At 39.3% G+C, this 22759-nt stretch overlaps 52 non-coding genes and 1 pseudogene across 52 annotated transcripts; all 53 read right to left on the bottom strand.

Annotated features, from left to right (window-relative positions):
* Positions 1-324: 324 nt before the first annotated feature.
* Positions 325-443, bottom strand: LOC134306924 (5S ribosomal RNA). Its single transcript, XR_010009585.1, has one exon. It is a non-coding gene; the product is annotated as a 5S ribosomal RNA (ribosomal RNA).
* A 300-nt stretch (positions 444-743) lies between these two features.
* LOC134306922 (5S ribosomal RNA) lies at positions 744-862 on the bottom strand. The gene has a single exon (XR_010009583.1). It is a non-coding gene; the product is annotated as a 5S ribosomal RNA (ribosomal RNA).
* Positions 863-1146: 284 nt separating this feature from the next.
* Positions 1147-1265, bottom strand: LOC134307007 (5S ribosomal RNA). Its single transcript, XR_010009625.1, has one exon. It is a non-coding gene; the product is annotated as a 5S ribosomal RNA (ribosomal RNA).
* A 307-nt stretch (positions 1266-1572) lies between these two features.
* On the bottom strand, positions 1573-1691 carry LOC134306921 (5S ribosomal RNA). The gene has a single exon (XR_010009582.1). It is a non-coding gene; the product is annotated as a 5S ribosomal RNA (ribosomal RNA).
* Positions 1692-2007: 316 nt separating this feature from the next.
* LOC134306920 (5S ribosomal RNA) lies at positions 2008-2126 on the bottom strand. Its single transcript, XR_010009581.1, has one exon. It is a non-coding gene; the product is annotated as a 5S ribosomal RNA (ribosomal RNA).
* Positions 2127-2354: 228 nt separating this feature from the next.
* LOC134306919 (5S ribosomal RNA) lies at positions 2355-2473 on the bottom strand. Its single transcript, XR_010009580.1, has one exon. It is a non-coding gene; the product is annotated as a 5S ribosomal RNA (ribosomal RNA).
* A 272-nt stretch (positions 2474-2745) lies between these two features.
* On the bottom strand, positions 2746-2864 carry LOC134306918 (5S ribosomal RNA). Its single transcript, XR_010009579.1, has one exon. It is a non-coding gene; the product is annotated as a 5S ribosomal RNA (ribosomal RNA).
* A 304-nt stretch (positions 2865-3168) lies between these two features.
* On the bottom strand, positions 3169-3287 carry LOC134306917 (5S ribosomal RNA). Its single transcript, XR_010009578.1, has one exon. It is a non-coding gene; the product is annotated as a 5S ribosomal RNA (ribosomal RNA).
* A 268-nt stretch (positions 3288-3555) lies between these two features.
* LOC134307005 (5S ribosomal RNA) lies at positions 3556-3674 on the bottom strand. Its single transcript, XR_010009623.1, has one exon. It is a non-coding gene; the product is annotated as a 5S ribosomal RNA (ribosomal RNA).
* Positions 3675-3957: 283 nt separating this feature from the next.
* LOC134306916 (5S ribosomal RNA) lies at positions 3958-4076 on the bottom strand. The gene has a single exon (XR_010009577.1). It is a non-coding gene; the product is annotated as a 5S ribosomal RNA (ribosomal RNA).
* Positions 4077-4360: 284 nt separating this feature from the next.
* On the bottom strand, positions 4361-4479 carry LOC134306915 (5S ribosomal RNA). The gene has a single exon (XR_010009576.1). It is a non-coding gene; the product is annotated as a 5S ribosomal RNA (ribosomal RNA).
* Positions 4480-4970: 491 nt separating this feature from the next.
* Positions 4971-5089, bottom strand: LOC134306914 (5S ribosomal RNA). The gene has a single exon (XR_010009575.1). It is a non-coding gene; the product is annotated as a 5S ribosomal RNA (ribosomal RNA).
* Positions 5090-5357: 268 nt separating this feature from the next.
* Positions 5358-5476, bottom strand: LOC134307004 (5S ribosomal RNA). The gene has a single exon (XR_010009622.1). It is a non-coding gene; the product is annotated as a 5S ribosomal RNA (ribosomal RNA).
* Positions 5477-5771: 295 nt separating this feature from the next.
* Positions 5772-5890, bottom strand: LOC134306913 (5S ribosomal RNA). The gene has a single exon (XR_010009574.1). It is a non-coding gene; the product is annotated as a 5S ribosomal RNA (ribosomal RNA).
* A 324-nt stretch (positions 5891-6214) lies between these two features.
* LOC134306911 (5S ribosomal RNA) lies at positions 6215-6333 on the bottom strand. Its single transcript, XR_010009572.1, has one exon. It is a non-coding gene; the product is annotated as a 5S ribosomal RNA (ribosomal RNA).
* Positions 6334-6641: 308 nt separating this feature from the next.
* On the bottom strand, positions 6642-6760 carry LOC134306910 (5S ribosomal RNA). The gene has a single exon (XR_010009571.1). It is a non-coding gene; the product is annotated as a 5S ribosomal RNA (ribosomal RNA).
* Positions 6761-7052: 292 nt separating this feature from the next.
* LOC134307003 (5S ribosomal RNA) lies at positions 7053-7171 on the bottom strand. The gene has a single exon (XR_010009621.1). It is a non-coding gene; the product is annotated as a 5S ribosomal RNA (ribosomal RNA).
* Positions 7172-7486: 315 nt separating this feature from the next.
* On the bottom strand, positions 7487-7605 carry LOC134306909 (5S ribosomal RNA). The gene has a single exon (XR_010009570.1). It is a non-coding gene; the product is annotated as a 5S ribosomal RNA (ribosomal RNA).
* A 551-nt stretch (positions 7606-8156) lies between these two features.
* Positions 8157-8275, bottom strand: LOC134306908 (5S ribosomal RNA). Its single transcript, XR_010009569.1, has one exon. It is a non-coding gene; the product is annotated as a 5S ribosomal RNA (ribosomal RNA).
* Positions 8276-8555: 280 nt separating this feature from the next.
* On the bottom strand, positions 8556-8674 carry LOC134307002 (5S ribosomal RNA). The gene has a single exon (XR_010009620.1). It is a non-coding gene; the product is annotated as a 5S ribosomal RNA (ribosomal RNA).
* A 299-nt stretch (positions 8675-8973) lies between these two features.
* Positions 8974-9092, bottom strand: LOC134306907 (5S ribosomal RNA). Its single transcript, XR_010009568.1, has one exon. It is a non-coding gene; the product is annotated as a 5S ribosomal RNA (ribosomal RNA).
* Positions 9093-9424: 332 nt separating this feature from the next.
* Positions 9425-9543, bottom strand: LOC134306906 (5S ribosomal RNA). The gene has a single exon (XR_010009567.1). It is a non-coding gene; the product is annotated as a 5S ribosomal RNA (ribosomal RNA).
* A 228-nt stretch (positions 9544-9771) lies between these two features.
* On the bottom strand, positions 9772-9890 carry LOC134306905 (5S ribosomal RNA). The gene has a single exon (XR_010009566.1). It is a non-coding gene; the product is annotated as a 5S ribosomal RNA (ribosomal RNA).
* Positions 9891-10186: 296 nt separating this feature from the next.
* On the bottom strand, positions 10187-10305 carry LOC134307001 (5S ribosomal RNA). Its single transcript, XR_010009619.1, has one exon. It is a non-coding gene; the product is annotated as a 5S ribosomal RNA (ribosomal RNA).
* A 291-nt stretch (positions 10306-10596) lies between these two features.
* LOC134306904 (5S ribosomal RNA) lies at positions 10597-10715 on the bottom strand. The gene has a single exon (XR_010009565.1). It is a non-coding gene; the product is annotated as a 5S ribosomal RNA (ribosomal RNA).
* A 280-nt stretch (positions 10716-10995) lies between these two features.
* LOC134307000 (5S ribosomal RNA) lies at positions 10996-11114 on the bottom strand. Its single transcript, XR_010009618.1, has one exon. It is a non-coding gene; the product is annotated as a 5S ribosomal RNA (ribosomal RNA).
* Positions 11115-11417: 303 nt separating this feature from the next.
* Positions 11418-11536, bottom strand: LOC134306903 (5S ribosomal RNA). Its single transcript, XR_010009564.1, has one exon. It is a non-coding gene; the product is annotated as a 5S ribosomal RNA (ribosomal RNA).
* Positions 11537-11836: 300 nt separating this feature from the next.
* On the bottom strand, positions 11837-11955 carry LOC134306902 (5S ribosomal RNA). Its single transcript, XR_010009563.1, has one exon. It is a non-coding gene; the product is annotated as a 5S ribosomal RNA (ribosomal RNA).
* A 316-nt stretch (positions 11956-12271) lies between these two features.
* On the bottom strand, positions 12272-12390 carry LOC134306900 (5S ribosomal RNA). The gene has a single exon (XR_010009561.1). It is a non-coding gene; the product is annotated as a 5S ribosomal RNA (ribosomal RNA).
* Positions 12391-12662: 272 nt separating this feature from the next.
* LOC134306999 (5S ribosomal RNA) lies at positions 12663-12781 on the bottom strand. The gene has a single exon (XR_010009617.1). It is a non-coding gene; the product is annotated as a 5S ribosomal RNA (ribosomal RNA).
* A 315-nt stretch (positions 12782-13096) lies between these two features.
* Positions 13097-13215, bottom strand: LOC134306899 (5S ribosomal RNA). The gene has a single exon (XR_010009560.1). It is a non-coding gene; the product is annotated as a 5S ribosomal RNA (ribosomal RNA).
* Positions 13216-13531: 316 nt separating this feature from the next.
* Positions 13532-13650, bottom strand: LOC134306898 (5S ribosomal RNA). Its single transcript, XR_010009559.1, has one exon. It is a non-coding gene; the product is annotated as a 5S ribosomal RNA (ribosomal RNA).
* A 228-nt stretch (positions 13651-13878) lies between these two features.
* On the bottom strand, positions 13879-13997 carry LOC134306897 (5S ribosomal RNA). The gene has a single exon (XR_010009558.1). It is a non-coding gene; the product is annotated as a 5S ribosomal RNA (ribosomal RNA).
* Positions 13998-14297: 300 nt separating this feature from the next.
* LOC134306998 (5S ribosomal RNA) lies at positions 14298-14416 on the bottom strand. Its single transcript, XR_010009616.1, has one exon. It is a non-coding gene; the product is annotated as a 5S ribosomal RNA (ribosomal RNA).
* A 299-nt stretch (positions 14417-14715) lies between these two features.
* Positions 14716-14834, bottom strand: LOC134306896 (5S ribosomal RNA). Its single transcript, XR_010009557.1, has one exon. It is a non-coding gene; the product is annotated as a 5S ribosomal RNA (ribosomal RNA).
* A 300-nt stretch (positions 14835-15134) lies between these two features.
* LOC134306894 (5S ribosomal RNA) lies at positions 15135-15253 on the bottom strand. The gene has a single exon (XR_010009556.1). It is a non-coding gene; the product is annotated as a 5S ribosomal RNA (ribosomal RNA).
* A 292-nt stretch (positions 15254-15545) lies between these two features.
* LOC134306997 (5S ribosomal RNA) lies at positions 15546-15664 on the bottom strand. The gene has a single exon (XR_010009615.1). It is a non-coding gene; the product is annotated as a 5S ribosomal RNA (ribosomal RNA).
* Positions 15665-15955: 291 nt separating this feature from the next.
* LOC134306893 (5S ribosomal RNA) lies at positions 15956-16074 on the bottom strand. The gene has a single exon (XR_010009555.1). It is a non-coding gene; the product is annotated as a 5S ribosomal RNA (ribosomal RNA).
* Positions 16075-16370: 296 nt separating this feature from the next.
* On the bottom strand, positions 16371-16489 carry LOC134306996 (5S ribosomal RNA). Its single transcript, XR_010009614.1, has one exon. It is a non-coding gene; the product is annotated as a 5S ribosomal RNA (ribosomal RNA).
* Positions 16490-16784: 295 nt separating this feature from the next.
* Positions 16785-16903, bottom strand: LOC134306892 (5S ribosomal RNA). Its single transcript, XR_010009554.1, has one exon. It is a non-coding gene; the product is annotated as a 5S ribosomal RNA (ribosomal RNA).
* A 324-nt stretch (positions 16904-17227) lies between these two features.
* On the bottom strand, positions 17228-17346 carry LOC134306891 (5S ribosomal RNA). The gene has a single exon (XR_010009553.1). It is a non-coding gene; the product is annotated as a 5S ribosomal RNA (ribosomal RNA).
* Positions 17347-17574: 228 nt separating this feature from the next.
* Positions 17575-17693, bottom strand: LOC134306890 (5S ribosomal RNA). The gene has a single exon (XR_010009552.1). It is a non-coding gene; the product is annotated as a 5S ribosomal RNA (ribosomal RNA).
* A 304-nt stretch (positions 17694-17997) lies between these two features.
* Positions 17998-18116, bottom strand: LOC134306993 (5S ribosomal RNA). Its single transcript, XR_010009612.1, has one exon. It is a non-coding gene; the product is annotated as a 5S ribosomal RNA (ribosomal RNA).
* A 339-nt stretch (positions 18117-18455) lies between these two features.
* LOC134306888 (5S ribosomal RNA) lies at positions 18456-18574 on the bottom strand. The gene has a single exon (XR_010009550.1). It is a non-coding gene; the product is annotated as a 5S ribosomal RNA (ribosomal RNA).
* A 308-nt stretch (positions 18575-18882) lies between these two features.
* Positions 18883-19001, bottom strand: LOC134306887 (5S ribosomal RNA). The gene has a single exon (XR_010009549.1). It is a non-coding gene; the product is annotated as a 5S ribosomal RNA (ribosomal RNA).
* Positions 19002-19313: 312 nt separating this feature from the next.
* Positions 19314-19432, bottom strand: LOC134306992 (5S ribosomal RNA). The gene has a single exon (XR_010009611.1). It is a non-coding gene; the product is annotated as a 5S ribosomal RNA (ribosomal RNA).
* Positions 19433-19743: 311 nt separating this feature from the next.
* LOC134306886 (5S ribosomal RNA) lies at positions 19744-19862 on the bottom strand. The gene has a single exon (XR_010009548.1). It is a non-coding gene; the product is annotated as a 5S ribosomal RNA (ribosomal RNA).
* A 551-nt stretch (positions 19863-20413) lies between these two features.
* LOC134306885 (5S ribosomal RNA) lies at positions 20414-20532 on the bottom strand. Its single transcript, XR_010009547.1, has one exon. It is a non-coding gene; the product is annotated as a 5S ribosomal RNA (ribosomal RNA).
* A 284-nt stretch (positions 20533-20816) lies between these two features.
* On the bottom strand, positions 20817-20935 carry LOC134306991 (5S ribosomal RNA). The gene has a single exon (XR_010009610.1). It is a non-coding gene; the product is annotated as a 5S ribosomal RNA (ribosomal RNA).
* Positions 20936-21266: 331 nt separating this feature from the next.
* LOC134306884 (5S ribosomal RNA) lies at positions 21267-21385 on the bottom strand. The gene has a single exon (XR_010009546.1). It is a non-coding gene; the product is annotated as a 5S ribosomal RNA (ribosomal RNA).
* Positions 21386-21697: 312 nt separating this feature from the next.
* LOC134306990 (5S ribosomal RNA) lies at positions 21698-21816 on the bottom strand. The gene has a single exon (XR_010009609.1). It is a non-coding gene; the product is annotated as a 5S ribosomal RNA (ribosomal RNA).
* Positions 21817-22127: 311 nt separating this feature from the next.
* Positions 22128-22242, bottom strand: LOC134306966 (5S ribosomal RNA; annotated as a pseudogene).
* A 296-nt stretch (positions 22243-22538) lies between these two features.
* Positions 22539-22657, bottom strand: LOC134306883 (5S ribosomal RNA). Its single transcript, XR_010009545.1, has one exon. It is a non-coding gene; the product is annotated as a 5S ribosomal RNA (ribosomal RNA).
* Between the last annotated feature and the right edge of the window lie 102 nt (positions 22658-22759).

Raw genomic sequence — 22759 nt, 5'->3', positions numbered from 1 at the left:
CCGTAAGCGAAAGAAGTTGGATTTAAAGGCCTGTTATAGCTAGTCAGCCAGCTATCTGAGTGCTAGCCAGCTATCTGGGCTGGAATTACATTGGAAGGCCTTTCATAGATAGATAGATAGATAGAATAGATAGATAGATAGATAGATAGATAGATAGATAGATAGATAGATAGATAGATAGATAGATAGATAGATAGATAGATAGATAGATAGATAGATAGATAGATAGATAGATAGATAGATAGATAGATAGATAGATCCTTTATTATGCTAGCTAACTGCTAAATGACACTTCATGAATGGGGCTGAAACTCAAAAATAAAAAGCTTACAGCACTCAGTATTCCCAGGCAGTCTCCCATCTAGGTACTGACTGAGCCCAACCCTGCTTGGCTTCTGAGATCGGACGAGATCAGGCATTCCCAAGGTGGTTTGGCCGTAAGCGAAAGAAGCTGGATTTAAAGGCCTGTTATAGCTAGTCAGCCAGCTATCTGAGTGCTAGCCAGCTATCTGGGCTGGAATTACATTGGAAGGCCTTTCATAGATTAGATAGATAGATAGATAGATAGATAGATAGATAGATAGATAGATAGATAGATAGATAGATAGATAGATAGATAGATAGATAGATAGATAGATAGATAGATAGATAGATAGATAGATAGATAGATAGATAGATCCTTTATTATGCTAGCTAACTGCTAAATGACACTTCATGAATGGGGCTGAAACTCAAAAATAAAAAGCTTACAGCACTCAGTATTCCCAGGCAGTCTCCCATCTAGGTACTGACTGAGCCCAACCCTGCTTGGCTTCTGAGATCGGACGAGATCAGGCATTCCCAAGGTGGTTTGGCCGTAAGCGAAAGAAGCTGGATTTAAAGGCCTGTTATAGCTAGTCAGCCAGCTATCTGAGTGCTAGCCAGCTATCTGGGCTGGAATTACATTGGAAGGCCTTTCATAGATTAGATAGATAGATAGATAGATAGATAGATAGATAGATAGATAGATAGATAGATAGATAGATAGATAGATAGATAGATAGATAGATAGATAGATAGATAGATAGATAGATAGATAGATCCTTTATTATGCTAGCTAACTGCTAAATGACACTTCATGAATGGGGCTGAAACTCAAAAATAAAAAGCTTACAGCACTCAGTATTCCCAGGCAGTCTCCCATCTAGGTACTGACTGAGCCCAACCCTGCTTGGCTTCTGAGATCGGACGAGATCAGGCGTTCCCAAGGTGGTTTGGCCGTAAGCGAAAGAAGCTGGATTTAAAGGCCTGTTATAGCTAGTCAGCCAGCTATCTGAGTGCTAGCCAGCTATCTGGGCTGGAATTACATTGGAAGGCCTTTTTTAGATAGATAGATAGATAGATAGATAGATAGATAGATAGATAGATAGATAGATAGATAGATAGATAGATAGATAGATAGATAGATAGATAGATAGATAGATAGATAGATAGATAGATAGATAGATAGATAGATAGATAGATAGATCCTTTATTATGCTAGCTAACTGCTAAATGACACTTCATGAATGGGGCTGAAACTCAAAAATAAAAAGCTTACAGCACTCAGTATTCCCAGGCAGTCTCCCATCTAGGTACTGACTGAGCCCAACCCTGCTTGGCTTCTGAGATCGGACGAGATCAGGCATTCCCAAGGTGGTTTGGCCGTAAGCGAAAGAAGTTGGATTTAAAGGCCTGTTATAGCTAGTCAGCCAGCTATCTGAGTGCTAGCCAGCTATCTGGGCTGGAATTACATTGGAAGGCCTTTCATAGATAGATAGATAGATAGAATAGATAGATAGATAGATAGATAGATAGATAGATAGATAGATAGATAGATAGATAGATAGATAGATAGATAGATAGATAGATAGATAGATAGATAGATAGATAGATAGATAGATAGATAGATAGATAGATAGATCCTTTATTATGCTAGCTAACTGCTAAATGACACTTCATGAATGGGGCTGAAACTCAAAAATAAAAAGCTTACAGCACTCAGTATTCCCAGGCAGTCTCCCATCTAGGTACTGACTGAGCCCAACCCTGCTTGGCTTCTGAGATCGGACGAGATCAGGCATTCCCAAGGTGGTTTGGCCGTAAGCGAAAGAAGCTGGATTTAAAGGCCTGTTATAGCTAGTCAGCCAGCTATCTGAGTGCTAGCCAGCTATCTGGGCTGGAATTACATTGGAAGGCCTTTCATAGATTAGATAGATAGATAGATAGATAGATAGATAGATAGATAGATAGATAGATAGATAGATAGATCCTTTATTATGCTAGCTAACTGCTAAATGACACTTCATGAATGGGGCTGAAACTCAAAAATAAAAAGCTTACAGCACTCAGTATTCCCAGGCAGTCTCCCATCTAGGTACTGACTGAGCCCAACCCTGCTTGGCTTCTGAGATCGGACGAGATCAGGCATTCCCAAGGTGGTTTGGCCGTAAGCGAAAGAAGCTGGATTTAAAGGCCTGTTATAGCTAGTCAGCCAGCTATCTGAGTGCTAGCCAGCTATCTGGGCTGGAATTACATTGGAAGGCCTTTCATAGATTAGATAGATAGATAGATAGATAGATAGATAGATAGATAGATAGATAGATAGATAGATAGATAGATAGATAGATAGATAGATAGATAGATAGATAGATAGATAGATCCTTTATTATGCTAGCTAACTGCTAAATGACACTTCATGAATGGGGCTGAAACTCAAAAATAAAAAGCTTACAGCACTCAGTATTCCCAGGCAGTCTCCCATCTAGGTACTGACTGAGCCCAACCCTGCTTGGCTTCTGAGATCGGACGAGATCAGGCATTCCCAAGGTGGTTTGGCCGTAAGCGAAAGAAGCTGGATTTAAAGGCCTGTTATAGCTAGTCAGCCAGCTATCTGAGTGCTAGCCAGCTATCTGGGCTGGAATTACATTGGAAGGCCTTTCATAGATTAGATAGATAGATAGATAGATAGATAGATAGATAGATAGATAGATAGATAGATAGATAGATAGATAGATAGATAGATAGATAGATAGATAGATAGATAGATAGATAGATAGATAGATAGATAGATAGATAGATAGATCCTTTATTATGCTAGCTAACTGCTAAATGACACTTCATGAATGGGGCTGAAACTCAAAAATAAAAAGCTTACAGCACTCAGTATTCCCAGGCAGTCTCCCATCTAGGTACTGACTGAGCCCAACCCTGCTTGGCTTCTGAGATCGGACGAGATCAGGCATTCCCAAGGTGGTTTGGCCGTAAGCGAAAGAAGCTGGATTTAAAGGCCTGTTATAGCTAGTCAGCCAGCTATCTGAGTGCTAGCCAGCTATCTGGGCTGGAATTACATTGGAAGGCCTTTCATAGATTAGATAGATAGATAGATAGATAGATAGATAGATAGATAGATAGATAGATAGATAGATAGATAGATAGATAGATAGATAGATAGATAGATAGATAGATAGATCCTTTATTATGCTAGCTAACTGCTAAATGACACTTCATGAATGGGGCTGAAACTCAAAAATAAAAAGCTTACAGCACTCAGTATTCCCAGGCAGTCTCCCATCTAGGTACTGACTGAGCCCAACCCTGCTTGGCTTCTGAGATCGGACGAGATCAGGCGTTCCCAAGGTGGTTTGGCCGTAAGCGAAAGAAGCTGGATTTAAAGGCCTGTTATAGCTAGTCAGCCAGCTATCTGAGTGCTAGCCAGCTATCTGGGCTGGAATTACATTGGAAGGCCTTTTTTAGATAGATAGATAGATAGATAGATAGATAGATAGATAGATAGATAGATAGATAGATAGATAGATAGATAGATAGATAGATAGATAGATAGATAGATAGATAGATAGATAGATAGATAGATCCTTTATTATGCTAGCTAACTGCTAAATGACACTTCATGAATGGGGCTGAAACTCAAAAATAAAAAGCTTACAGCACTCAGTATTCCCAGGCAGTCTCCCATCTAGGTACTGACTGAGCCCAACCCTGCTTGGCTTCTGAGATCGGACGAGATCAGGCATTCCCAAGGTGGTTTGGCCGTAAGCGAAAGAAGCTGGATTTAAAGGCCTGTTATAGCTAGTCAGCCAGCTATCTGAGTGCTAGCCAGCTATCTGGGCTGGAATTACATTGGAAGGCCTTTAAGAGATTAGATAGATAGATAGATAGATAGATAGATAGATAGATAGATAGATAGATAGATAGATAGATAGATAGATAGATAGATAGATAGATAGATAGATAGATAGATAGATAGATAGATAGATCCTTTATTATGCTAGCTAACTGCTAAATGACACTTCATGAATGGGGCTGAAACTCAAAAATAAAAAGCTTACAGCACTCAGTATTCCCAGGCAGTCTCCCATCTAGGTACTGACTGAGCCCAACCCTGCTTGGCTTCTGAGATCGGACGAGATCAGGCATTCCCAAGGTGGTTTGGCCGTAAGCGAAAGAAGCTGGATTTAAAGGCCTGTTATAGCTAGTCAGCCAGCTATCTGAGTGCTAGCCAGCTATCTGGGCTGGAATTACATTGGAAGGCCTTTCATAGATAGATAGATAGATAGATAGATAGATAGATAGATAGATAGATAGATAGATAGATAGATAGATAGATAGATAGATAGATAGATAGATAGATAGATAGATAGATAGATAGATAGATAGATAGATAGATAGATAGATAGATAGATAGATAGATAGATAGATAGATAGATAGATAGATAGATAGATAGATAGATAGATAGATAGATAGATAGATAGATAGATAGATAGATAGATAGATAGATAGATAGATAGATAGATAGATAGATAGATAGATAGATAGATAGATAGATAGATAGATAGATAGATAGATAGATAGATAGATAGATAGATCCTTTATTATGCTAGCTAACTGCTAAATGACACTTCATGAATGGGGCTGAAACTCAAAAATAAAAAGCTTACAGCACTCAGTATTCCCAGGCAGTCTCCCATCTAGGTACTGACTGAGCCCAACCCTGCTTGGCTTCTGAGATCGGACGAGATCAGGCATTCCCAAGGTGGTTTGGCCGTAAGCGAAAGAAGCTGGATTTAAAGGCCTGTTATAGCTAGTCAGCCAGCTATCTGAGTGCTAGCCAGCTATCTGGGCTGGAATTACATTGGAAGGCCTTTCATAGATTAGATAGATAGATAGATAGATAGATAGATAGATAGATAGATAGATAGATAGATAGATAGATAGATAGATAGATAGATAGATAGATAGATAGATAGATAGATCCTTTATTATGCTAGCTAACTGCTAAATGACACTTCATGAATGGGGCTGAAACTCAAAAATAAAAAGCTTACAGCACTCAGTATTCCCAGGCAGTCTCCCATCTAGGTACTGACTGAGCCCAACCCTGCTTGGCTTCTGAGATCGGACGAGATCAGGCGTTCCCAAGGTGGTTTGGCCGTAAGCGAAAGAAGCTGGATTTAAAGGCCTGTTATAGCTAGTCAGCCAGCTATCTGAGTGCTAGCCAGCTATCTGGGCTGGAATTACATTGGAAGGCCTTTTTTAGATAGATAGATAGATAGATAGATAGATAGATAGATAGATAGATAGATAGATAGATAGATAGATAGATAGATAGATAGATAGATAGATAGATAGATAGATAGATAGATAGATAGATAGATAGATAGATAGATCCTTTATTATGCTAGCTAACTGCTAAATGACACTTCATGAATGGGGCTGAAACTCAAAAATAAAAAGCTTACAGCACTCAGTATTCCCAGGCAGTCTCCCATCTAGGTACTGACTGAGCCCAACCCTGCTTGGCTTCTGAGATCGGACGAGATCAGGCATTCCCAAGGTGGTTTGGCCGTAAGCGAAAGAAGTTGGATTTAAAGGCCTGTTATAGCTAGTCAGCCAGCTATCTGAGTGCTAGCCAGCTATCTGGGCTGGAATTACATTGGAAGGCCTTTCATAGATAGATAGATAGATAGAATAGATAGATAGATAGATAGATAGATAGATAGATAGATAGATAGATAGATAGATAGATAGATAGATAGATAGATAGATAGATAGATAGATAGATAGATAGATAGATAGATAGATAGATAGATAGATAGATAGATAGATAGATCCTTTATTATGCTAGCTAACTGCTAAATGACACTTCATGAATGGGGCTGAAACTCAAAAATAAAAAGCTTACAGCACTCAGTATTCCCAGGCAGTCTCCCATCTAGGTACTGACTGAGCCCAACCCTGCTTGGCTTCTGAGATCGGACGAGATCAGGCATTCCCAAGGTGGTTTGGCCGTAAGCGAAAGAAGCTGGATTTAAAGGCCTGTTATAGCTAGTCAGCCAGCTATCTGAGTGCTAGCCAGCTATCTGGGCTGGAATTACATTGGAAGGCCTTTCATAGATTAGATAGATAGATAGATAGATAGATAGATAGATAGATAGATAGATAGATAGATAGATAGATAGATAGATAGATAGATAGATAGATAGATAGATAGATAGATAGATAGATAGATAGATAGATAGATAGATAGATAGATAGATCCTTTATTATGCTAGCTAACTGCTAAATGACACTTCATGAATGGGGCTGAAACTCAAAAATAAAAAGCTTACAGCACTCAGTATTCCCAGGCAGTCTCCCATCTAGGTACTGACTGAGCCCAACCCTGCTTGGCTTCTGAGATCGGACGAGATCAGGCATTCCCAAGGTGGTTTGGCCGTAAGCGAAAGAAGCTGGATTTAAAGGCCTGTTATAGCTAGTCAGCCAGCTATCTGAGTGCTAGCCAGCTATCTGGGCTGGAATTACATTGGAAGGCCTTTCATAGATTAGATAGATAGATAGATAGATAGATAGATAGATAGATAGATAGATAGATAGATAGATAGATAGATAGATAGATAGATAGATAGATAGATAGATAGATAGATAGATAGATAGATAGATAGATAGATCCTTTATTATGCTAGCTAACTGCTAAATGACACTTCATGAATGGGGCTGAAACTCAAAAATAAAAAGCTTACAGCACTCAGTATTCCCAGGCAGTCTCCCATCTAGGTACTGACTGAGCCCAACCCTGCTTGGCTTCTGAGATCGGACGAGATCAGGCGTTCCCAAGGTGGTTTGGCCGTAAGCGAAAGAAGCTGGATTTAAAGGCCTGTTATAGCTAGTCAGCCAGCTATCTGAGTGCTAGCCAGCTATCTGGGCTGGAATTACATTGGAAGGCCTTTTTTAGATAGATAGATAGATAGATAGATAGATAGATAGATAGATAGATAGATAGATAGATAGATAGATAGATAGATAGATAGATAGATAGATAGATAGATAGATAGATAGATAGATAGATAGATAGATAGATAGATAGATAGATAGATAGATAGATCCTTTATTATGCTAGCTAACTGCTAAATGACACTTCATGAATGGGGCTGAAACTCAAAAATAAAAAGCTTACAGCACTCAGTATTCCCAGGCAGTCTCCCATCTAGGTACTGACTGAGCCCAACCCTGCTTGGCTTCTGAGATCGGACGAGATCAGGCATTCCCAAGGTGGTTTGGCCGTAAGCGAAAGAAGTTGGATTTAAAGGCCTGTTATAGCTAGTCAGCCAGCTATCTGAGTGCTAGCCAGCTATCTGGGCTGGAATTACATTGGAAGGCCTTTCATAGATAGATAGATAGATAGATAGATAGATAGATAGATAGATAGATAGATAGATAGATAGATAGATAGATAGATAGATAGATAGATAGATAGATAGATAGATAGATAGATAGATAGATAGATAGATAGATAGATAGATAGATAGATAGATAGATAGATAGATAGATAGATAGATAGATAGATAGATAGATAGATAGATAGATAGATAGATAGATAGATAGATAGATAGATAGATAGATAGATAGATAGATAGATAGATAGATAGATAGATAGATAGATAGATAGATAGATAGATAGATAGATAGATAGATAGATAGATAGATAGATAGATAGATAGATAGATAGATAGATAGATAGATAGATAGATAGATAGATAGATAGATAGATAGATCCTTTATTATGCTAGCTAACTGCTAAATGACACTTCATGAATGGGGCTGAAACTCAAAAATAAAAAGCTTACAGCACTCAGTATTCCCAGGCAGTCTCCCATCTAGGTACTGACTGAGCCCAACCCTGCTTGGCTTCTGAGATCGGACGAGATCAGGCATTCCCAAGGTGGTTTGGCCGTAAGCGAAAGAAGCTGGATTTAAAGGCCTGTTATAGCTAGTCAGCCAGCTATCTGAGTGCTAGCCAGCTATCTGGGCTGGAATTACATTGGAAGGCCTTTCATAGATTAGATAGATAGATAGATAGATAGATAGATAGATAGATAGATAGATAGATAGATAGATAGATAGATAGATAGATAGATAGATAGATAGATAGATAGATAGATAGATAGATAGATCCTTTATTATGCTAGCTAACTGCTAAATGACACTTCATGAATGGGGCTGAAACTCAAAAATAAAAAGCTTACAGCACTCAGTATTCCCAGGCAGTCTCCCATCTAGGTACTGACTGAGCCCAACCCTGCTTGGCTTCTGAGATCGGACGAGATCAGGCGTTCCCAAGGTGGTTTGGCCGTAAGCGAAAGAAGCTGGATTTAAAGGCCTGTTATAGCTAGTCAGCCAGCTATCTGAGTGCTAGCCAGCTATCTGGGCTGGAATTACATTGGAAGGCCTTTTTTAGATAGATAGATAGATAGATAGATAGATAGATAGATAGATAGATAGATAGATAGATAGATAGATAGATAGATAGATAGATAGATAGATAGATAGATAGATAGATAGATAGATAGATAGATAGATAGATAGATAGATCCTTTATTATGCTAGCTAACTGCTAAATGACACTTCATGAATGGGGCTGAAACTCAAAAATAAAAAGCTTACAGCACTCAGTATTCCCAGGCAGTCTCCCATCTAGGTACTGACTGAGCCCAACCCTGCTTGGCTTCTGAGATCGGACGAGATCAGGCATTCCCAAGGTGGTTTGGCCGTAAGCGAAAGAAGTTGGATTTAAAGGCCTGTTATAGCTAGTCAGCCAGCTATCTGAGTGCTAGCCAGCTATCTGGGCTGGAATTACATTGGAAGGCCTTTCATAGATAGATTAGATAGATAGATAGATAGATAGATAGATAGATAGATAGATAGATAGATAGATAGATAGATAGATAGATAGATAGATAGATAGATAGATAGATAGATAGATAGATAGATAGATAGATAGATAGATAGATAGATAGATAGATAGATAGATAGATAGATATATCCTTTATTATGCTAGCTAACTGCTAAATGACACTTCATGAATGGGGCTGAAACTCAAAAATAAAAAGCTTACAGCACTCAGTATTCCCAGGCAGTCTCCCATCTAGGTACTGACTGAGCCCAACCCTGCTTGGCTTCTGAGATCGGACGAGATCAGGCATTCCCAAGGTGGTTTGGCCGTAAGCGAAAGAAGCTGGATTTAAAGGCCTGTTATAGCTAGTCAGCCAGCTATCTGAGTGCTAGCCAGCTATCTGGGCTGGAATTACATTGGAAGGCCTTTCATAGATTAGATAGATAGATAGATAGATAGATAGATAGATAGATAGATAGATAGATAGATAGATAGATCCTTTATTATGCTAGCTAACTGCTAAATGACACTTCATGAATGGGGCTGAAACTCAAAAATAAAAAGCTTACAGCACTCAGTATTCCCAGGCAGTCTCCCATCTAGGTACTGACTGAGCCCAACCCTGCTTGGCTTCTGAGATCGGACGAGATCAGGCATTCCCAAGGTGGTTTGGCCGTAAGCGAAAGAAGCTGGATTTAAAGGCCTGTTATAGCTAGTCAGCCAGCTATCTGAGTGCTAGCCAGCTATCTGGGCTGGAATTACATTGGAAGGCCTTTCATAGATTAGATAGATAGATAGATAGATAGATAGATAGATAGATAGATAGATAGATAGATAGATAGATAGATAGATAGATAGATAGATAGATAGATAGATAGATAGATAGATAGATAGATAGATAGATAGATAGATCCTTTATTATGCTAGCTAACTGCTAAATGACACTTCATGAATGGGGCTGAAACTCAAAAATAAAAAGCTTACAGCACTCAGTATTCCCAGGCAGTCTCCCATCTAGGTACTGACTGAGCCCAACCCTGCTTGGCTTCTGAGATCGGACGAGATCAGGCGTTCCCAAGGTGGTTTGGCCGTAAGCGAAAGAAGCTGGATTTAAAGGCCTGTTATAGCTAGTCAGCCAGCTATCTGAGTGCTAGCCAGCTATCTGGGCTGGAATTACATTGGAAGGCCTTTTTTAGATAGATAGATAGATAGATAGATAGATAGATAGATAGATAGATAGATAGATAGATAGATAGATAGATAGATAGATAGATAGATAGATAGATAGATAGATAGATAGATAGATAGATAGATAGATAGATCCTTTATTATGCTAGCTAACTGCTAAATGACACTTCATGAATGGGGCTGAAACTCAAAAATAAAAAGCTTACAGCACTCAGTATTCCCAGGCAGTCTCCCATCTAGGTACTGACTGAGCCCAACCCTGCTTGGCTTCTGAGATCGGACGAGATCAGGCATTCCCAAGGTGGTTTGGCCGTAAGCGAAAGAAGCTGGATTTAAAGGCCTGTTATAGCTAGTCAGCCAGCTATCTGAGTGCTAGCCAGCTATCTGGGCTGGAATTACATTGGAAGGCCTTTCATAGATTAGATAGATAGATAGATAGATAGATAGATAGATAGATAGATAGATAGATAGATAGATAGATAGATAGATAGATAGATAGATAGATAGATAGATAGATAGATAGATAGATAGATCCTTTATTATGCTAGCTAACTGCTAAATGACACTTCATGAATGGGGCTGAAACTCAAAAATAAAAAGCTTACAGCACTCAGTATTCCCAGGCAGTCTCCCATCTAGGTACTGACTGAGCCCAACCCTGCTTGGCTTCTGAGATCGGACGAGATCAGGCGTTCCCAAGGTGGTTTGGCCGTAAGCGAAAGAAGCTGGATTTAAAGGCCTGTTATAGCTAGTCAGCCAGCTATCTGAGTGCTAGCCAGCTATCTGGGCTGGAATTACATTGGAAGGCCTTTTTTAGATAGATAGATAGATAGATAGATAGATAGATAGATAGATAGATAGATAGATAGATAGATAGATAGATAGATAGATAGATAGATAGATAGATAGATAGATAGATAGATAGATAGATAGATAGATAGATAGATAGATAGATCCTTTATTATGCTAGCTAACTGCTAAATGACACTTCATGAATGGGGCTGAAACTCAAAAATAAAAAGCTTACAGCACTCAGTATTCCCAGGCAGTCTCCCATCTAGGTACTGACTGAGCCCAACCCTGCTTGGCTTCTGAGATCGGACGAGATCAGGCATTCCCAAGGTGGTTTGGCCGTAAGCGAAAGAAGTTGGATTTAAAGGCCTGTTATAGCTAGTCAGCCAGCTATCTGAGTGCTAGCCAGCTATCTGGGCTGGAATTACATTGGAAGGCCTTTCATAGATAGATAGATAGATAGAATAGATAGATAGATAGATAGATAGATAGATAGATAGATAGATAGATAGATAGATAGATAGATAGATAGATAGATAGATAGATAGATAGATAGATAGATAGATAGATAGATAGATAGATCCTTTATTATGCTAGCTAACTGCTAAATGACACTTCATGAATGGGGCTGAAACTCAAAAATAAAAAGCTTACAGCACTCAGTATTCCCAGGCAGTCTCCCATCTAGGTACTGACTGAGCCCAACCCTGCTTGGCTTCTGAGATCGGACGAGATCAGGCATTCCCAAGGTGGTTTGGCCGTAAGCGAAAGAAGCTGGATTTAAAGGCCTGTTATAGCTAGTCAGCCAGCTATCTGAGTGCTAGCCAGCTATCTGGGCTGGAATTACATTGGAAGGCCTTTCATAGATTAGATAGATAGATAGATAGATAGATAGATAGATAGATAGATAGATAGATAGATAGATAGATAGATAGATAGATAGATAGATAGATAGATAGATAGATAGATAGATAGATAGATAGATAGATAGATAGATAGATAGATAGATAGATAGATCCTTTATTATGCTAGCTAACTGCTAAATGACACTTCATGAATGGGGCTGAAACTCAAAAATAAAAAGCTTACAGCACTCAGTATTCCCAGGCAGTCTCCCATCTAGGTACTGACTGAGCCCAACCCTGCTTGGCTTCTGAGATCGGACGAGATCAGGCATTCCCAAGGTGGTTTGGCCGTAAGCGAAAGAAGCTGGATTTAAAGGCCTGTTATAGCTAGTCAGCCAGCTATCTGAGTGCTAGCCAGCTATCTGGGCTGGAATTACATTGGAAGGCCTTTCATAGATTAGATAGATAGATAGATAGATAGATAGATAGATAGATAGATAGATAGATAGATAGATAGATAGATAGATAGATAGATAGATAGATAGATAGATAGATAGATAGATCCTTTATTATGCTAGCTAACTGCTAAATGACACTTCATGAATGGGGCTGAAACTCAAAAATAAAAAGCTTACAGCACTCAGTATTCCCAGGCAGTCTCCCATCTAGGTACTGACTGAGCCCAACCCTGCTTGGCTTCTGAGATCGGACGAGATCAGGCGTTCCCAAGGTGGTTTGGCCGTAAGCGAAAGAAGCTGGATTTAAAGGCCTGTTATAGCTAGTCAGCCAGCTATCTGAGTGCTAGCCAGCTATCTGGGCTGGAATTACATTGGAAGGCCTTTTTTAGATAGATAGATAGATAGATAGATAGATAGATAGATAGATAGATAGATAGATAGATAGATAGATAGATAGATAGATAGATAGATAGATAGATAGATAGATAGATAGATAGATAGATAGATAGATAGATAGATAGATAGATAGATAGATAGATCCTTTATTATGCTAGCTAACTGCTAAATGACACTTCATGAATGGGGCTGAAACTCAAAAATAAAAAGCTTACAGCACTCAGTATTCCCAGGCAGTCTCCCATCTAGGTACTGACTGAGCCCAACCCTGCTTGGCTTCTGAGATCGGACGAGATCAGGCATTCCCAAGGTGGTTTGGCCGTAAGCGAAAGAAGTTGGATTTAAAGGCCTGTTATAGCTAGTCAGCCAGCTATCTGAGTGCTAGCCAGCTATCTGGGCTGGAATTACATTGGAAGGCCTTTCATAGATAGATAGATAGATAGAATAGATAGATAGATAGATAGATAGATAGATAGATAGATAGATAGATAGATAGATAGATAGATAGATAGATAGATAGATAGATAGATAGATAGATAGATAGATAGATAGATAGATAGATAGATAGATAGATAGATCCTTTATTATGCTAGCTAACTGCTAAATGACACTTCATGAATGGGGCTGAAACTCAAAAATAAAAAGCTTACAGCACTCAGTATTCCCAGGCAGTCTCCCATCTAGGTACTGACTGAGCCCAACCCTGCTTGGCTTCTGAGATCGGACGAGATCAGGCATTCCCAAGGTGGTTTGGCCGTAAGCGAAAGAAGCTGGATTTAAAGGCCTGTTATAGCTAGTCAGCCAGCTATCTGAGTGCTAGCCAGCTATCTGGGCTGGAATTACATTGGAAGGCCTTTCATAGATTAGATAGATAGATAGATAGATAGATAGATAGATAGATAGATAGATAGATAGATAGATAGATCCTTTATTATGCTAGCTAACTGCTAAATGACACTTCATGAATGGGGCTGAAACTCAAAAATAAAAAGCTTACAGCACTCAGTATTCCCAGGCAGTCTCCCATCTAGGTACTGACTGAGCCCAACCCTGCTTGGCTTCTGAGATCGGACGAGATCAGGCATTCCCAAGGTGGTTTGGCCGTAAGCGAAAGAAGCTGGATTTAAAGGCCTGTTATAGCTAGTCAGCCAGCTATCTGAGTGCTAGCCAGCTATCTGGGCTGGAATTACATTGGAAGGCCTTTCATAGATTAGATAGATAGATAGATAGATAGATAGATAGATAGATAGATAGATAGATAGATAGATAGATAGATAGATAGATAGATAGATAGATAGATAGATAGATAGATAGATAGATAGATAGATAGATAGATAGATAGATCCTTTATTATGCTAGCTAACTGCTAAATGACACTTCATGAATGGGGCTGAAACTCAAAAATAAAAAGCTTACAGCACTCAGTATTCCCAGGCAGTCTCCCATCTAGGTACTGACTGAGCCCAACCCTGCTTGGCTTCTGAGATCGGACGAGATCAGGCGTTCCCAAGGTGGTTTGGCCGTAAGCGAAAGAAGCTGGATTTAAAGGCCTGTTATAGCTAGTCAGCCAGCTATCTGAGTGCTAGCCAGCTATCTGGGCTGGAATTACATTGGAAGGCCTTTTTTAGATAGATAGATAGATAGATAGATAGATAGATAGATAGATAGATAGATAGATAGATAGATAGATAGATAGATAGATAGATAGATAGATAGATAGATAGATAGATAGATAGATAGATAGATAGATAGATAGATAGATCCTTTATTATGCTAGCTAACTGCTAAATGACACTTCATGAATGGGGCTGAAACTCAAAAATAAAAAGCTTACAGCACTCAGTATTCCCAGGCAGTCTCCCATCTAGGTACTGACTGAGCCCAACCCTGCTTGGCTTCTGAGATCGGACGAGATCAGGCATTCCCAAGGTGGTTTGGCCGTAAGCGAAAGAAGCTGGATTTAAAGGCCTGTTATAGCTAGTCAGCCAGCTATCTGAGTGCTAGCCAGCTATCTGGGCTGGAATTACATTGGAAGGCCTTTCATAGATTAGATAGATAGATAGATAGATAGATAGATAGATAGATAGATAGATAGATAGATAGATAGATAGATAGATAGATAGATAGATAGATAGATAGATAGATAGATAGATAGATAGATAGATAGATAGATAGATAGATCCTTTATTATGCTAGCTAACTGCTAAATGACACTTCATGAATGGGGCTGAAACTCAAAAATAAAAAGCTTACAGCACTCAGTATTCCCAGGCAGTCTCCCATCTAGGTACTGACTGAGCCCAACCCTGCTTGGCTTCTGAGATCGGACGAGATCAGGCATTCCCAAGGTGGTTTGGCCGTAAGCGAAAGAAGCTGGATTTAAAGGCCTGTTATAGCTAGTCAGCCAGCTATCTGAGTGCTAGCCAGCTATCTGGGCTGGAATTACATTGGAAGGCCTTTCATAGATTAGATAGATAGATAGATAGATAGATAGATAGATAGATAGATAGATAGATAGATAGATAGATAGATAGATAGATAGATAGATAGATAGATAGATAGATAGATAGATAGATAGATAGATAGATAGATCCTTTATTATGCTAGCTAACTGCTAAATGACACTTCATGAATGGGGCTGAAACTCAAAAATAAAAAGCTTACAGCACTCAGTATTCCCAGGCAGTCTCCCATCTAGGTACTGACTGAGCCCAACCCTGCTTGGCTTCTGAGATCGGACGAGATCAGGCGTTCCCAAGGTGGTTTGGCCGTAAGCGAAAGAAGCTGGATTTAAAGGCCTGTTATAGCTAGTCAGCCAGCTATCTGAGTGCTAGCCAGCTATCTGGGCTGGAATTACATTGGAAGGCCTTTTTTAGATAGATAGATAGATAGATAGATAGATAGATAGATAGATAGATAGATAGATAGATAGATAGATAGATAGATAGATAGATAGATAGATAGATAGATAGATAGATAGATAGATAGATAGATAGATAGATCCTTTATTATGCTAGCTAACTGCTAAATGACACTTCATGAATGGGGCTGAAACTCAAAAATAAAAAGCTTACAGCACTCAGTATTCCCAGGCAGTCTCCCATCTAGGTACTGACTGAGCCCAACCCTGCTTGGCTTCTGAGATCGGACGAGATCAGGCATTCCCAAGGTGGTTTGGCCGTAAGCGAAAGAAGCTGGATTTAAAGGCCTGTTATAGCTAGTCAGCCAGCTATCTGAGTGCTAGCCAGCTATCTGGGCTGGAATTACATTGGAAGGCCTTTAAGAGATTAGATAGATAGATAGATAGATAGATAGATAGATAGATAGATAGATAGATAGATAGATAGATAGATAGATAGATAGATAGATAGATAGATAGATAGATAGATAGATAGATAGATAGATAGATAGATAGATCCTTTATTATGCTAGCTAACTGCTAAATGACACTTCATGAATGGGGCTGAAACTCAAAAATAAAAAGCTTACAGCACTCAGTATTCCCAGGCAGTCTCCCATCTAGGTACTGACTGAGCCCAACCCTGCTTGGCTTCTGAGATCGGACGAGATCAGGCGTTCCCAAGGTGGTTTGGCCGTAAGCGAAAGAAGCTGGATTTAAAGGCCTGTTATAGCTAGTCAGCCAGCTATCTGAGTGCTAGCCAGCTATCTGGGCTGGAATTACATTGGAAGGCCTTTTTTAGATAGATAGATAGATAGATAGATAGATAGATAGATAGATAGATAGATAGATAGATAGATAGATAGATAGATAGATAGATAGATAGATAGATAGATAGATAGATAGATAGATAGATAGATAGATAGATAGATCCTTTATTATGCTAGCTAACTGCTAAATGACACTTCATGAATGGGGCTGAAACTCAAAAATAAAAAGCTTACAGCACTCAGTATTCCCAGGCAGTCTCCCATCTAGGTACTGACTGAGCCCAACCCTGCTTGGCTTCTGAGATCGGACGAGATCAGGCATTCCCAAGGTGGTTTGGCCGTAAGCGAAAGAAGTTGGATTTAAAGGCCTGTTATAGCTAGTCAGCCAGCTATCTGAGTGCTAGCCAGCTATCTGGGCTGGAATTACATTGGAAGGCCTTTCATAGATAGATTAGATAGATAGATAGATAGATAGATAGATAGATAGATAGATAGATAGATAGATAGATAGATAGATAGATAGATAGATAGATAGATAGATAGATAGATAGATAGATAGATAGATAGATAGATAGATAGATAGATAGATAGATAGATAGATATATCCTTTATTATGCTAGCTAACTGCTAAATGACACTTCATGAATGGGGCTGAAACTCAAAAATAAAAAGCTTACAGCACTCAGTATTCCCAGGCAGTCTCCCATCTAGGTACTGACTGAGCCCAACCCTGCTTGGCTTCTGAGATCGGACGAGATCAGGCATTCCCAAGGTGGTTTGGCCGTAAGCGAAAGAAGCTGGATTTAAAGGCCTGTTATAGCTAGTCAGCCAGCTATCTGAGTGCTAGCCAGCTATCTGGGCTGGAATTACATTGGAAGGCCTTTCATAGATTAGATAGATAGATAGATAGATAGATAGATAGATAGATAGATAGATAGATAGATAGATAGATCCTTTATTATGCTAGCTAACTGCTAAATGACACTTCATGAATGGGGCTGAAACTCAAAAATAAAAAGCTTACAGCACTCAGTATTCCCAGGCAGTCTCCCATCTAGGTACTGACTGAGCCCAACCCTGCTTGGCTTCTGAGATCGGACGAGATCAGGCATTCCCAAGGTGGTTTGGCCGTAAGCGAAAGAAGCTGGATTTAAAGGCCTGTTATAGCTAGTCAGCCAGCTATCTGAGTGCTAGCCAGCTATCTGGGCTGGAATTACATTGGAAGGCCTTTCATAGATTAGATAGATAGATAGATAGATAGATAGATAGATAGATAGATAGATAGATAGATAGATAGATAGATAGATAGATAGATAGATAGATAGATAGATAGATAGATAGATAGATAGATAGATAGATAGATAGATAGATAGATCCTTTATTATGCTAGCTAACTGCTAAATGACACTTCATGAATGGGGCTGAAACTCAAAAATAAAAAGCTTACAGCACTCAGTATTCCCAGGCAGTCTCCCATCTAGGTACTGACTGAGCCCAACCCTGCTTGGCTTCTGAGATCGGACGAGATCAGGCGTTCCCAAGGTGGTTTGGCCGTAAGCGAAAGAAGCTGGATTTAAAGGCCTGTTATAGCTAGTCAGCCAGCTATCTGAGTGCTAGCCAGCTATCTGGGCTGGAATTACATTGGAAGGCCTTTTTTAGATAGATAGATAGATAGATAGATAGATAGATAGATAGATAGATAGATAGATAGATAGATAGATAGATAGATAGATAGATAGATAGATAGATAGATAGATAGATAGATAGATAGATAGATAGATAGATAGATAGATAGATAGATAGATAGATAGATAGATAGATAGATAGATAGATCCTTTATTATGCTAGCTAACTGCTAAATGACACTTCATGAATGGGGCTGAAACTCAAAAATAAAAAGCTTACAGCACTCAGTATTCCCAGGCAGTCTCCCATCTAGGTACTGACTGAGCCCAACCCTGCTTGGCTTCTGAGATCGGACGAGATCAGGCATTCCCAAGGTGGTTTGGCCGTAAGCGAAAGAAGCTGGATTTAAAGGCCTGTTATAGCTAGTCAGCCAGCTATCTGAGTGCTAGCCAGCTATCTGGGCTGGAATTACATTGGAAGGCCTTTCATAGATTAGATAGATAGATAGATAGATAGATAGATAGATAGATAGATAGATAGATAGATAGATAGATAGATAGATAGATAGATAGATAGATAGATAGATAGATAGATAGATAGATAGATAGATAGATAGATAGATAGATAGATAGATCCTTTATTATGCTAGCTAACTGCTAAATGACACTTCATGAATGGGGCTGAAACTCAAAAATAAAAAGCTTACAGCACTCAGTATTCCCAGGCAGTCTCCCATCTAGGTACTGACTGAGCCCAACCCTGCTTGGCTTCTGAGATCGGACGAGATCAGGCATTCCCAAGGTGGTTTGGCCGTAAGCGAAAGAAGCTGGATTTAAAGGCCTGTTATAGCTAGTCAGCCAGCTATCTGAGTGCTAGCCAGCTATCTGGGCTGGAATTACATTGGAAGGCCTTTCATAGATTAGATAGATAGATAGATAGATAGATAGATAGATAGATAGATAGATAGATAGATAGATAGATAGATAGATAGATAGATAGATAGATAGATAGATAGATAGATAGATAGATAGATAGATAGATAGATAGATAGATAGATAGATAGATCCTTTATTATGCTAGCTAACTGCTAAATGACACTTCATGAATGGGGCTGAAACTCAAAAATAAAAAGCTTACAGCACTCAGTATTCCCAGGCAGTCTCCCATCTAGGTACTGACTGAGCCCAACCCTGCTTGGCTTCTGAGATCGGACGAGATCAGGCGTTCCCAAGGTGGTTTGGCCGTAAGCGAAAGAAGCTGGATTTAAAGGCCTGTTATAGCTAGTCAGCCAGCTATCTGAGTGCTAGCCAGCTATCTGGGCTGGAATTACATTGGAAGGCCTTTTTTAGATAGATAGATAGATAGATAGATAGATAGATAGATAGATAGATAGATAGATAGATAGATAGATAGATAGATAGATAGATAGATAGATAGATAGATAGATAGATAGATAGATAGATAGATAGATAGATAGATAGATAGATAGATAGATCCTTTATTATGCTAGCTAACTGCTAAATGACACTTCATGAATGGGGCTGAAACTCAAAAATAAAAAGCTTACAGCACTCAGTATTCCCAGGCAGTCTCCCATCTAGGTACTGACTGAGCCCAACCCTGCTTGGCTTCTGAGATCGGACGAGATCAGGCATTCCCAAGGTGGTTTGGCCGTAAGCGAAAGAAGCTGGATTTAAAGGCCTGTTATAGCTAGTCAGCCAGCTATCTGAGTGCTAGCCAGCTATCTGGGCTGGAATTACATTGGAAGGCCTTTCATAGATAGATAGATAGATAGATAGATAGATAGATAGATAGATAGATAGATAGATAGATAGATAGATAGATAGATAGATAGATAGATAGATAGATAGATAGATAGATAGATAGATAGATAGATAGATAGATAGATAGATAGATAGATAGATAGATAGATAGATAGATAGATAGATAGATAGATAGATAGATAGATAGATAGATAGATAGATAGATAGATAGATAGATAGATAGATAGATAGATAGATAGATAGATAGATAGATAGATAGATAGATAGATAGATAGATAGATAGATAGATAGATAGATAGATAGATAGATAGATAGATAGATAGATAGATAGATAGATAGATAGATAGATAGATAGATAGATAGATAGATAGATAGATAGATCCTTTATTATGCTAGCTAACTGCTAAATGACACTTCATGAATGGGGCTGAAACTCAAAAATAAAAAGCTTACAGCACTCAGTATTCCCAGGCAGTCTCCCATCTAGGTACTGACTGAGCCCAACCCTGCTTGGCTTCTGAGATCGGACGAGATCAGGCATTCCCAAGGTGGTTTGGCCGTAAGCGAAAGAAGCTGGATTTAAAGGCCTGTTATAGCTAGTCAGCCAGCTATCTGAGTGCTAGCCAGCTATCTGGGCTGGAATTACATTGGAAGGCCTTTCATAGATTAGATAGATAGATAGATAGATAGATAGATAGATAGATAGATAGATAGATAGATAGATAGATAGATAGATAGATAGATAGATAGATAGATAGATAGATAGATAGATAGATAGATAGATCCTTTATTATGCTAGCTAACTGCTAAATGACACTTCATGAATGGGGCTGAAACTCAAAAATAAAAAGCTTACAGCACTCAGTATTCCCAGGCAGTCTCCCATCTAGGTACTGACTGAGCCCAACCCTGCTTGGCTTCTGAGATCGGACGAGATCAGGCGTTCCCAAGGTGGTTTGGCCGTAAGCGAAAGAAGCTGGATTTAAAGGCCTGTTATAGCTAGTCAGCCAGCTATCTGAGTGCTAGCCAGCTATCTGGGCTGGAATTACATTGGAAGGCCTTTTTTAGATAGATAGATAGATAGATAGATAGATAGATAGATAGATAGATAGATAGATAGATAGATAGATAGATAGATAGATAGATAGATAGATAGATAGATAGATAGATAGATAGATAGATAGATAGATAGATAGATAGATAGATAGATAGATAGATAGATAGATAGATAGATCCTTTATTATGCTAGCTAACTGCTAAATGACACTTCATGAATGGGGCTGAAACTCAAAAATAAAAAGCTTACAGCACTCAGTATTCCCAGGCAGTCTCCCATCTAGGTACTGACTGAGCCCAACCCTGCTTGGCTTCTGAGATCGGACGAGATCAGGCATTCCCAAGGTGGTTTGGCCGTAAGCGAAAGAAGCTGGATTTAAAGGCCTGTTATAGCTAGTCAGCCAGCTATCTGAGTGCTAGCCAGCTATCTGGGCTGGAATTACATTGGAAGGCCTTTCATAGATTAGATAGATAGATAGATAGATAGATAGATAGATAGATAGATAGATAGATAGATAGATAGATAGATAGATAGATAGATAGATAGATAGATAGATAGATAGATAGATAGATAGATAGATAGATAGATAGATAGATAGATAGATAGATCCTTTATTATGCTAGCTAACTGCTAAATGACACTTCATGAATGGGGCTGAAACTCAAAAATAAAAAGCTTACAGCACTCAGTATTCCCAGGCAGTCTCCCATCTAGGTACTGACTGAGCCCAACCCTGCTTGGCTTCTGAGATCGGACGAGATCAGGCGTTCCCAAGGTGGTTTGGCCGTAAGCGAAAGAAGCTGGATTTAAAGGCCTGTTATAGCTAGTCAGCCAGCTATCTGAGTGCTAGCCAGCTATCTGGGCTGGAATTACATTGGAAGGCCTTTTTTAGATAGATAGATAGATAGATAGATAGATAGATAGATAGATAGATAGATAGATAGATAGATAGATAGATAGATAGATAGATAGATAGATAGATAGATAGATAGATAGATAGATAGATAGATAGATAGATAGATAGATAGATAGATAGATCCTTTATTATGCTAGCTAACTGCTAAATGACACTTCATGAATGGGGCTGAAACTCAAAAATAAAAAGCTTACAGCACTCAGTATTCCCAGGCAGTCTCCCATCTAGGTACTGAGCCCAACCCTGCTTGGCTTCTGAGATCGGACGAGATCAGGCATTCCCAAGGTGGTTTGGCCGTAAGCGAAAGAAGTTGGATTTAAAGGCCTGTTATAGCTAGTCAGCCAGCTATCTGAGTGCTAGCCAGCTATCTGGGCTGGAATTACATTGGAAGGCCTTTCATAGATTAGATAGATAGATAGATAGATAGATAGATAGATAGATAGATAGATAGATAGATAGATAGATAGATAGATAGATAGATAGATAGATAGATAGATAGATAGATAGATAGATAGATAGATAGATAGATAGATCCTTTATTATGCTAGCTAACTGCTAAATGACACTTCATGAATGGGGCTGAAACTCAAAAATAAAAAGCTTACAGCACTCAGTATTCCCAGGCAGTCTCCCATCTAGGTACTGACTGAGCCCAACCCTGCTTGGCTTCTGAGATCGGACGAGATCAGGCATTCCCAAGGTGGTTTGGCCGTAAGCGAAAGAAGCTGGATTTAAAGGCCTGTTATAGCTAGTCAGCCAGCTATCTGAGTGCTAGCCAGCTATCTGGGCTGGAATTACATTGGAAGGCCTTTCATAGAT

The sequence above is a fragment of the Trichomycterus rosablanca genome, unplaced genomic scaffold, assembly GCF_030014385.1.
Source record: "Trichomycterus rosablanca isolate fTriRos1 unplaced genomic scaffold, fTriRos1.hap1 scaffold_231, whole genome shotgun sequence".
NCBI classification, from domain to species: Eukaryota; Metazoa; Chordata; class Actinopteri; order Siluriformes; family Trichomycteridae; genus Trichomycterus; species Trichomycterus rosablanca.
This window is presented reverse-complemented; position numbering and strand designations above follow the sequence as displayed.